Source organism: Oryctolagus cuniculus, chromosome 14 (genome assembly GCF_964237555.1).
Source record: "Oryctolagus cuniculus chromosome 14, mOryCun1.1, whole genome shotgun sequence".
Classification (NCBI taxonomy): Eukaryota; Metazoa; Chordata; class Mammalia; order Lagomorpha; family Leporidae; genus Oryctolagus; species Oryctolagus cuniculus.
In genome coordinates this window covers 15,832,646-15,844,836 of record NC_091445.1, presented here as the reverse complement: position 1 = coordinate 15,844,836, position 12,191 = coordinate 15,832,646, and the positions used below count along the sequence as shown (strand labels likewise).

The 12,191-nt window shown below is 39.2% G+C and overlaps 1 long non-coding RNA gene across 3 annotated transcripts in view; it reads left to right on the top strand.

The window, feature by feature from the left end:
- LOC103349547 (uncharacterized) overlaps nucleotides 1–12,191 on the top strand; it is a 569,252-nt gene that overhangs the window by 212,519 nt on the left and 344,542 nt on the right. For 2 of the 3 annotated variants that reach the window (XR_011381920.1, XR_011381921.1), the window contains exons 3-6: nucleotides 371–441; nucleotides 767–902; nucleotides 1,004–1,201; nucleotides 2,011–2,119. This is a non-coding gene — a long non-coding RNA (uncharacterized lncRNA). The remainder of the gene's footprint in view (nucleotides 1–370; nucleotides 442–766; nucleotides 903–1,003; nucleotides 1,202–2,010; nucleotides 2,120–12,191) is intronic. The other variant, XR_011381922.1, reaches the window with a different exon arrangement.

Here is a 12,191-nt window from a genome sequence, read left to right as displayed (position 1 = left end):
CTGATGGAGCAAAAAATTGTTTTTAAGAAACCCTGCACCAATCTGTCTGCCCCAGCTCAGACACATGCTCACACAGAAAATTAAATTCACAGAAATGAGGGGAAATCACGGGAACCAAAGGACCATGTCTGCTGTTTCCCAGTGTATTTACTGGCCTGCTGGCTGACAGGTGATGAGGGGAACGCACTGGTTGAAATACAGCTAATTTTTCATGTCTTTTTGTTTATTTCATCAAAGCCTCCAGAGAAAGTAAACATTATGCATCTTTCACCGACCTGGTTTGAATCGGTGAGAAGCTTTATTAGAACTTGACGGTTAAAACAGGTTTTTTTTTTTTTTTTTTTTTTTTTTTTTTTTTTTTTTCCCCCAGCTCGAGTTTCACGACTACCATTTGCTTCATTAACAGCAGTAACTTCTTGGGGATAAAGCTTGCTTGAAATGGTAAGTACTGAGCTGAAGTGGGGAGCAAAGGAGAAATAAAAGAAGAGCTTAAGAAATAGTGCCATTCAAACACACTCGTGGGGGAAGAGGGCTCTCTCTACGCATAGTTTTGTTTGTGTTTGTTTGTTTTGCATTTGACTTGGATTCTGTCATTACCTACATCAACATCTTGAACCCTTACCATCAGCTGTCCTCCACATTTTACTCTGATCCGACCTTTGAATTTTTGTTCATACGAAAAGCTGTTGTGTGTGACTTTGGTTCCATTAGTGAATTACCGATTCTACAGCCTTTCCTGGGTTTATTTCTCTTTAAACTTCATTAGCCAATCTACCCGTGCACTCGAGTACTGGGTTATAAGCTTTGTGGGAGCGGAACTTTGGCATGTCTTGTAAACCAGGCACTTAATAAGCGTTGGATGAGGATAATGAAGATGCGCCTGCAGATGTTGACCTTTCCCGGTAATCTCTTTTCCTTGAAATGATTGTATTTGCCTCAGTGACTCAACCATTTCCTTTAAAAAAATATGCTATTTTGTTTTATTTTATTTTGCTTTCTCGAGGAGGACCAAACACCTTCCAGACTTTGTCATTTTCTACTCCTGAGTTAAGAATTGGAGACACTGGAAGCCAAGACCCTCCGGCCGCCATGTGCCATCACGAAGCTGCGGATGAACCGGCAATTAAAACTTGCAAACTCCTCGGCTCTGTCTCGGAGGCTTCCGCCCGATCTCTTCTCACCTCTATTCTCAGAATGGCTGGTTTGTTATGAAACTAATTCTTTTCTAGGCCAAGTTTCCTTTGAACAGGGTGCAAAGGCATATGATCCTGTGGATTAGAAGTGGGTTGTCATCAAAATGATATAGCTCTGTTCTTCTCTGTTCCTTTCTTGGAATCGCTGAGAACAGACTTGCGAAGAGAAAAACTTGTTGGCGTTTTGGAGCTGCCAGGTTTTAGAGAGCCCAATTATGTCTTTTTTGAACTAGCATTTCTTTAATAGAGTTTAATTTAAAAATGTTTTTTTTTTTTCATTTTTTGACATTTCTTGTAGTTTTTAATTTGAAAAGATGAAGATATGTTTACTCACGCGGAAAATAGAAAGGGGCTGTATATGAATAAGCGGGGTCGTTTGACCATTTAGAATGACCACTGAGTGGCTACCAAATGGCCCCTATGCCCCGCACAGTGCCTCAGCCCCTAAAATGCGCTTTCACTCACTGCGGTTCTGCCCGAGAAAGGGCCCTGTTCACAGCGCATCTGTTGCATTACCTTCTTGATCCACCACCCAGAAATTCCCTCTGGAAGCCCCACCCCTGCTCTGTTTTGGAGGAGCTGAATCCCCTGAGTTAGAGGAGTCTGCCAGGAAGGGCAGTCGGGCTTCCTGGCCAGGGGAATCAGTGCGGGCATGGGTATGCAGCCTAATGGAAGCCATGTGAAGAGACTACTGCTGTGGATTAAAAAATACATCACTTAGAGAAGTGTTTGATTTTTTCACAGGAGCTGCCAGACTTTGGGGTAGTTGGTGAGAGGGTGTGATGTTTGTGATCACAACCTTCATTTTCTTTCACAGAAGACTGGAACTGAGGAGGCCACTGAATGAGACAAAGAGAAAAAAGCTGGACCGTTAGTGACATCCTTTGAATACTGCATCAAGCCACACCTGAACTTGTTGCTATCTGGTATGCGTGTTATAACTACTAGTCACTTGATTATCATCCGTTTGGACTGAACTCTAAATACCATTGCCTTTTCAGCTCCAGAGAGTGCCATAGTGTTGCCTGAAGCTTGCAGGCCTGCACCACTGCCTCACTTCTCCCTCTACCCAGGACTGCTTTTCTCTTACACGGAGGTTGAGCCCAAGGGCACAGGATAACAAGAATACTGCACAGGAAACTCTATAATATTCTTCCTGGAGAACCCAAAACCATGACAGAGATGGCTGTTTTTTGGATTTTCCATGGGTTTACCTCCAATCACAATAAAACAAAGCAGAAGAATTGTATTGCCCTTTAATTTCCTAAAGTTCTGGAAATTCATCTGTTAGATTTTTTTTTTTAAGATTTATTTATTTGAAAGACAGTTACAGGAGGTAGAGACAGAGAGAGAGGTCTTCCATCTGCTGGTTCACTCCCTAGATGGCCGCAACGGCTGGAGCTGCACCAATCCGAAGCTAGGAGCCAGGATCTTCCTCCGGGTCTCCCAGACAGGTGCAGGGGCCCAAGGAGTTGGACCATTGTCTATTGCTTTTCCAGGCCATAGTGGAGAGTCCGATCGAAAGAGGAACAGCTGGGACTAGAACTGGCGTCCATATGGGATGGCCAGTGCTTCAGGCAAGGGCTTTAACCCTCTGCACCACAGCACCACCCCCATCTGTTAGATTTTGCTGTACGATCTAACAGTTAATAGGGAAGTCTGAATTATGTCAGTAGGGGATAGGAGGGAGAGGAAACCCAGGAAGGTTCCTGTCTTCTAGGATCTCTAATCAAATTTAAGGTTTGTTTTTTTATTTCTGACATATTTATGTACACATGAAACCATCACCATAATCAAGATATTTTGTAGCATGGATTTCAAATTTATTTTGCATAAAAATGAATTTATCCTTTAATATAATTTTCCATGTTCTTTCTGAAGCCTTCTTCTATATTTGGCTTTAAGAAGTTGCCAACTGTTTTTCCAAAGTGGTTGCATCATTTTACATCCTTACTGGCAGTGTTTGAGAGTTCCAGTTGCTCCACATTATCACTGATCCATGGTATGGTCTATTGAATGTTAACAACTCTGTAGGTAACTGGTGGTTTCTCATTGGTTTTAATTCATCTTTCGCTAAAGGTTAATGATGTTGAGCATCTTTTCATGTGATTTCTTGCCATATATACATCTTTGGTGAAACAGCTGTTTTGATATTTTGTCCATCATATAATTTTTTATTTATCAACTTTTAAGAGTTTTTAAAATTAATAAGATTTTCTGCAAGCAAGTATCTTTAGCAAATGGTTTGCAAATATTTTCTTCAAATCTGTGGCTTGTCTTTTCAATCTCTTCTTGTAACAGTATATTTGAAAAGTAAGTTTTTTTATTTTGGTTAAATTCTATTTACTAACTTTTTTATTTTATAGATTGTGCTATTGGTGTCATAGCTAAAAAAATCTTTACATAACCCAAAGCCACAAAGATTATTTTCCTATGTTTTCATGTAGAAATTTTATAGTTCTTGATTTTTACATTGAGGTCTATGATTCATTTATTTTAAAAAATTTTATATGATCCACTTTGAGTTAATTTTTGTGTATGGTGCAAGATATGGATTAAAATTCATTTTATTTTTTGCATATGGCTATCCAAGTGTTCCAGCACCATGTGTTGAAATCGCTCATCTAATTTTAAAATATGGAACACATAATTCCAGTGTGGTCCATAGACTATCTCAACATAATCACTCCTAGTGCTTGTTAAAAATGTAAATTCCTAGGTCACACACCAGCCTTCTGAATTAAAATCTTATAATACGTATCCTAGGAGATCTTTGTGAATACTGAACTTTAGTAACAATTGTCATAATGTCATTATCACCCATTAACACTTTCTATCAAATCAGTACTGTTTCCATCAAACGTAAATTGAAAAGTATGGCAAAAATTCACCTGTTTGTGGAAAAACTTTCAAACTTGAAAAGCTATGAGAAAGTTCCAAAGTAGAAAAATAATAGAATGAGCAACTATACAAAGTCTTTTAAAAAGTCAAAGATCAATACGTACTTTTACCAACATATGAGGAATACTCATAAAGTTCATGGAAAATGTATAATGAAAAACTGCATGGCTTTCAATTTTTTTGCATCAACATTTATCTTTTAATTCCATTTCCCCACAAACTCTTTGAAGTACCCTTGTAAATATAAAAAACTTCTAAACAGCAACCAAAAAAAATGATTTAAAAATAAGAGAAGTAATAATCTGGGAAATATTTTTGAATGAGATAGGTGAATAATTTTAATCTATAAAGACATGAAATAATTTCAAATGAATAAATAAACTAAATAAGGGATACATGTATTAGGACAAAGGATACACAATACAGCCTTGAGATTTATATGGAGATAGTATTTCTTATTCAGTAAGATTACTTTACCAATAAATTTTACAAGGATAGAGAAATGCGTATGATGAGTACAAAATTGTTATTTCCTATGTATGTACATAAAACAAGGTTAGGTTAGGAAAAACACCTGAAAGCAAACATAGATGGTCCCTGAATCTTGACGTTTCCATGGAATGATTTTTTGCCTTGGCATCAGTGCAACAGGGTAACCCTACAACCATCCTGTATTTCACTTTTTATAGGAGAGCAATATTCAATAAATCATGTGAAATATTCAATACTTTATAACAGGCTTTGTGTCCAATGATATTGACCAACTACAGGCTCATAATGTAAATGTTCTGAGCACATTTAAGGTAGACCAGGCCAATATATGACATTTAGAAGGGTAGGTATACTAAATGTACTTTTTTTTTTTTTTTTTTTTTTTTGGACAGGCAAAGTGGATAGTGAGAGAGAGAGACAGAGAGAAAGGTCTTCCTTTTTGCCGTTGGTTCACCCTCCAATGGCCACCGCTGCGGCCGGTGTGCTGCGGCCGGCGCACTGCGCTGATCCGAAGGCAGGAGCCAGGTGCTTCTCCTGGTCTCCCATGGGGTGCAGGGCCCAAGCACTTGGGCCATCCTCCACTGCCTTCCCGGGCCACAGCAGAGAGCTGGCCTGGAAGAGGGGCAACCGGGAAAGAATCCGGCACGCCGTCCGGGACTAGAACCCGGTGTGCCGGCGCTGCTAGGTGGAGGATTAGCCTAGTGAGCCGCGGCACTGGCCTAAATGTACTTTCAACTTAGGATATTTTCGATTTATGATGGGGTTCATAATCTAATGTCTGGGTCACAGTCTGTCTTCCTGATCAGGTGTGGATGCTGATCAAGTCAGAAGAGACTTCTTTCTTGACTGAAAAATGAGTGCAATGTAGAGGGAATTGGTTAAAGCACTTTCTGCTCATCCACAGTCAGCCAGTGTACAAAATGTCTCTTTGCTCAAGAACTGGAAAGCGCGTGTGGTGTCATCCCTCTACCACAGTTCAGAAACCAAATCTAAGATATCTCAGCAGATTGGAAATCCACTCGTGTTTTCCGGGTTTGTACTTCTGAACTGAAATTGAACTCTGGCACTTTTCATTCCCAGGACATTAGAACAATGCAACTTTTTGTTTTGAAGAAGAATGTCTTTAAAAGTCTCATAAATGAGTCTTGCCTGTTCTTGGGTATCAAATAGCTCTAGAAAATCCAGTGCCTAAATTTTGTGTAATTGTGAATAAGTAAGTTTTTGTAGATTTTATACCTCAGATTACACACAATTCCAGAAATAATAAGAATGTACTTATGGTTTTAAAATATAGTGTTAGAAAGCACATCAAGGATTGCAAAAAAAAATATTAAAAGGCACAGATTATGATCCTGGACAGCACATGAATTAATCTAAACAGTCAATTAAGTTGTCCAGTAAAGCTGAAGAGATCTCTGAAGTAAAATAAAATTACGGGAAGGAATTTGTAAATGCTTGTTCTTTGAGTGGTTTTATACTTGTAAGTTCCAGATACTATAGATCAGAATTTTCATGCAGTCTTCATTTGTGATCAGTACTGAAATAATTATCTTCAAAACAAATGTGAGAAGCAGGCATTGAGTGTATTGGTTAAGGTGTCACTAGGGATACTGCTCCCTGTATCAGAGTCCCAGCTCAGCTCCCGATTCCAAATTCCTGCTCATACGTATTTGGGAGGCAATTGGTGACAACTTGAGTGGTTAGGTCTCTGATATCTGCATAGGGGACCTTGACTGAATTCCTGGCTCCAGTCTTCCGCCTGGCCCAGCCTGGCTGATTCCAGAATTTGGATAATTAACTAGCAGATGGGAGATTTCTCTCTGTCTCTTTATATTGCTCTTTCAGATAAGTAAAATAAGGAATTTAGAAAAACAACTGTTCAGTATCCAATGTATGCAGAAATGCCTTATAGAATAAACTAAGTAAAATAAATTTGTGTAAAAAAGTTTTCCTATAGCTTGTCAAGAAAATAGTACAGAGTGACTATGGGCTATACAAGTTAGGCAACTTCACTAAAATAGCAACAGGCAAGTGTTTCTTAAGGAAACCCAGAGGTTATTTAAAAAATACATTAAGAGTTGATCCAAGTTATTGTCACTATTTTTATGGAGTCTCATTTCAGAATCAAGAATTGAAACATGTAGCATGATTATTGTGATCCTATTTAAAGGAAGAACAAAATTCCAATATCTTAAATAAGAAAAGGATCAGACAAATAACCTTTACATTCTAGAATACCTTCATATATGATTAGATTTCTCTGATGTGGAAAAAAATCACACATTGTTTTTTCACTTACCTGTGTGTATTAGTGTGAAGTGTGCTAAAAAGTAGAACAGGAAAAAGATTAAAAGGTAGGATTATCAATGTAGCATTAACCTCTGGATCCCAGTTCACCTGCAGAAGATGTCATCCTCAAATTTCCAGGCCTGTAGGTCTTAATTATGTCATATACTTTCTTTTTTTATGTCATATACTTTCTACTGAACCTGTTGAATGGTTGAATAAGTCTCCTATCTGAGTGTCTTTAGAAAGTTCATGGAAAATGCACATTACATTTTCATTCCATTTTTCCATGAACATTTTGAAGTTCCCTCATTTTAAATATCATAAGTGTATATGACATATTCTGCAGTGATAATGTTCTATTTTGTGGGGAGGAGTTGTCTATAGATTATATTGTCAGTGTCTTGAGACAGCTTTGCTGATCTCTTTATCAAGACAAGTTTGCTTTGGGGCAGATCTAAAATATTTAGATTCTGTTTCTTAGCTCATTTGTTCTGTCCCTTCTTAGATTCTATACTAAGATGAGCGTTATGGCTGAAAACTCCCCATTTGATACTCAAGGGAACATTGTTCAGTTGGCAATATGTGATCTATAATTTTGGGAAATCTGTACAATTCTTCCTCAAATGAGTTTAATTGGCCTGGTTCAATAGGCTTGAGAATGATATGGTCTGAATTGTGCTTATTTATTTAGTGAATGTCGAAGTGACCACTCCTAGAACCGTGTCTGGAAATAATCTGTTGGAAAAGATTCCTAAACTTTCAACCATGCTGTTCCTCATAGAAAAATTTCCTGGATTCTGTTAAAAAATTGGTTACCTGATAAGAAGAAAAGTACATCCTTCCTTTACAAATTGAGAGACATTTATTGAATGCTAGCCTTGTGTCAGGTACTGTATTAATAGAAAAATAGAAAATGAGACTAAGACAGTTTCCACCCATGACTACACTACTTTATATTTGGCAGCATGAAATTGTGTTACCTTGTGTCATCCTTACTGGGACTCCATGAGGTAGATATCATTTCCCCCATTTTACAGATGAGAAAACGGAATTAGAAGTGTCACTTGCCTACATCCGAGGCTATAACCTAGGTGGTCTTTGAACCCTAGCTACTGTTCTTTTGATTATTCAAAGGCATACGTTTTCTCTAATATTTTCATTGGAGATACACCATGTAACTATTTTCATGTAACTCTCTAGTCCAAAGTAAGAATTTCAATAGATTGTCTAAATCTTGCTGGCCATTTCAATACCACAGGAGCAGGAAATTATCCAATTCATGAGAAAATTCATGCACCTGTGGATGTCATCTTTTGTGCCAGATGAATAGGTGAGGTTGGATTTGATTTGCTCCATGACTAAACTTTAAAATTGGGATTTAAAATGGATATGTAATCTCACTCTGGTTCCATTTCCCCTGTAATGCTGCCTAATGGTTATGCACATCTCAGAAACGTATTTAAAGTAATAACGTGTCCCTTTATCCAATAACATCAAACCAAGATCTTTTCTGTTCACTTTTGCTGGACCTCTAACCTTTAAAGGCGAGTCCAGCAGCTGTGGAACGCCTGATCTTATTTTCTGCCCCCGGCAAGACTTTTTCAAGTTCATCTTTTTTCCCTTCTCTCAAAATCTGATGAAAAATGAAATGTCAGGAAAACAAGCTCTCAGGCTAAAAAACTTGTGTCTGTCTCTGTGACAGATGTCAGTTTGAAAGGTTTCAGGTCACCTGTCAGAAGTGCGCCTGTGTGATCTGTACTCACATCGACTTGACCTCACACCAACGTGCAGTTCTGCTTTTAAAAATATCCTTGAAAAAAATTAAATGATTTCAAGTCACAGCCTTTTCCACTATCTTTTAACTCTGATTAATGAGACAAAGGAAGGAGGTGGGGGGAGGGAAGAGAGAGAGCTAGAGAGAGAGAGGGAGAGAGAGAAAGACTTTTTAAAAAGGACAGCTTGACCTTTGGGTGCCCCTGGCAATGAACCAATCAGCATTCTTGTAATCCAAACACAGATGCCTGGAGCTAAACAAATCCTATACTTGTGAACAAGAATTCAGTTTGCTGTCAAAATACTGAGAGGATCAGCACAGTGCGGCTTTAACAAAATATCATGAATTAAAGTTTAAATGTTTGTGATTAATCGAAAAGAACTAATATTTAACAACATCATGTCTCATTAGTGGCTCAATTTAGTAACAAATATTTCCAGCAAGAATCCATATGTTTTTGAAAAGTCCTGTATCCAAAATCCATCCTGGATACAACTCCCTAATATTTCTTGCCAGAAACTCTGCTGATATTATTGTACAAGTCAGTAGTTTGTAATGACTAATTAATGGGGTTGAACTCTGTTCTCTTTCAGGACTAGTTACACAATGTTTGAATTATTTATCACAGTGATTAAAAAATGTTTCTTTTCCTTTTTTTAAATGAACTTTTATCAGAGCCCAGACAATTTAAGAATAATAATAATAATAATAAAAACTCATGAATTTTGTTTCATCAGTTTGGGAGTAATCTCAGGGCTTTGTCCCATGGCCAAGAAGATAAAAGATTATAGTTCTGAAGGCATGTTTGCCAAATGTCAACAGTAAACAAGGGGCCAGATCAGAAGAGACGAGAGAACCCATGCAAGAGAAACCCAGAAACTTGAACAGCACAATAGAGTTGCTAGTTTTTTAAAATTTTCTTTGACTTTTAAGTATAGGATACTTCTTTCCCACCGCTGATTTGAAGATACGTTTCTTAAAGATGTGTTTGTCGTATCCATGTCTGCTGAAGCAATTGCTATTTTTGCTTGTGTGTAAAACTTGAGGAAGGCCGGCGCCACGGCTCAATAGGCTAATCCTCTGCCTGAGGCGCCAGCACCCCGGGGTTCTAGTCCCGGTCGGGGCGCCGGATTCTGTCCCGGTTGCTCCTCTTCCAGGCCAGCTCTCTGCTGTGGCCTGGGAGTGCAGTGGAGGATGGCCCAGGTGCTTGGGCCCTGCACCCCATGGGAGACCAGGAGAAGCACCTGGCTCCTGGCTTCGGATCAGCGCGGTGCACTGGCCACGGCGGCCATTGTGGTGTGAACCAATGGCAAAGGAAGACCTTTCTCTCTGTCTCTCTCTCTCACTGTCCACTCTGCCTGTCAAAAAAACAAACAAACAACAACAACAACAAAAAAAACCTTGACGAAAAAAATTAACAAAATAAGTAGAAAACTAGAAGGCAACTGGCTTCAAATGGAAGTGGAAGGCCGATTCCCGCTGGTGATTTGTGTCAGATTTGTGGTCTATCTATATCTTTGGCAGCCAAGGTTGTTTCAGACCAGTGCTCAGGAATCACCTGGATCTTGGTGAGGTGCTCATTCTGAGTCGGGGAGGTCGGGGCTGATGTCCGGACATGTGCATTTCTATCGGATTTCCAGCTGGTGCAGCTGCTGAGCCTGTACATTGAGTGGTATATATATATATATATATATATATATATATATATATATTATTTGACAGGTAGAGTTATAGACAGTGAGAGAGAGAGACAGAGAGAAAGGTCTTCCTTCATTGGTTCATCCCCCAAATGGCCACCATGGCCAGCGCTGCAGCGATCTGAAGCCAGGAGCCAGGTGCCTCCTCCTGGTCTCCCATGCGGTGCAGGACCCAAGCACCTGGGCCATCCTCCACTGCCCTCCTGGGCCACAGCAGAAAGCTGACTGGAAGAGGAGCAACCTGGACTAGAATCTGGTGCCCATATGGGATGCTGGCGCCACAGGCGGGGGATTAACCAAGTGAGCCACGGCGCCAGCCCGAGTGATAGTTTTAAGCGACTCTAACCTTGCAAATGCCTCAAGAATCTATGCACTTCTGGGGTCCCAGCTGATTATCTTATTCTTAAGAATCTCCCTTCCAACATTTTTTTTTCTGTTTATGGTCATTTTCTGTGTGTCCGTGACATGATTTTTTTTTTTAGAAGTTTTAACATTTTAACAGAACTGCAATTTAATCATCTCGGAATGACCCTACTTAAAGAGGAAGAAAAAGTACAGGGCGAGATGTGAAATCAGTGTCAGGTTTTGTCAAGACTGCTGTTAAATTGTTAGTTTCCCCCCAGCTCATGGTCCAGGTGAGAACATTTTGTACACTACCAGGTAGTTTCTTTTGCATTGACACATCTTTTCCTTTCTAGACAGGAATCAAATTTTCTGCAACCCAAAGTGTGTTCTTTAATCAGAGCAAACTGGAGCTAAGAAGCACCCAGGAGAAAAACAGTTAAAAATAAGAGTAGTCAGAAGTATCAGCAGTGTTTAGACCCAGATAACCGCAAACATCCTGGAATTTACTTAACCATGTCTGAATTCCCAGTGAGTCATGTTTACAGCTCTTGATGTTAGTTTACTTTCCCTTCTTGTTTTTTTCTCGGTCACTCATGCGGTGGGAAGCAGAAAGGAAATCTTCCACGGCAACCACAGTGCCCATCCTTGTGCTAACTGTGTGATTCTGCTACTGATAGGGATAGGTGTGGCCGTTACTCAAAGCTGTACTGATTTTCTCACGCTCATTACATATTTATAATATGAACATCCTTATGACATCCCATGCAGCTGCTTTGGCGGGAAACTAATATCAGATGAGAGAGTGCCAGATTTAGCTTTACCAAGATAAAACGCACCATATTCATAGTCAAGGCTCCATTTTCATTCTGTGTATGTTAGAAATACACGTGATTGCTGAGATTTTCATACTAGTGTATTCATAATTGTGTATTCCACTGCAGGTTATTTTTATCCTTGACAAAGATTCTGGCTCTGCGTTCGGCTAAGTGCTAAGATCATTTAAACAAGTGAGAAGTAGTATTTTTGAATTTTCTCAAAAGGCTAACTTCAGTCTTTCTGTACTGAGAGTGTAGCCCACTGCTACCTTAAATTAAAAGAACCGAACCATAAGGTGTGTTGCCAATCACAGAGTAAAAGGTTTAAGGACTAGTGTATTACTTCTTCCATGAGGATTTTATTTCATGTTGCCAACTTCATCTGGTGAGTCAGCTGGACACCCTTGAGTGCACGATTGTAGATTAGAAGCAGAAATATAGATTCTGTTACTGCTATCCCACTAGACTCTCCATAACATTACTCTGAATAAACCTTCCCCTATACGAAAATTGCTGCAACCTTTTTGATGACTGGTAGAGAAAAATATGGGGGAGATGGCCATGTGAAAACAGATTTTTCTGGCTGAAATTAATAATTCTGAGCAGCACTAAAATTAATTACTCTGTGGTTGTAAGTAGGCAGCGGATTTATGGTAAATGACAGAGTGTTTGCAAATTTTCCTGA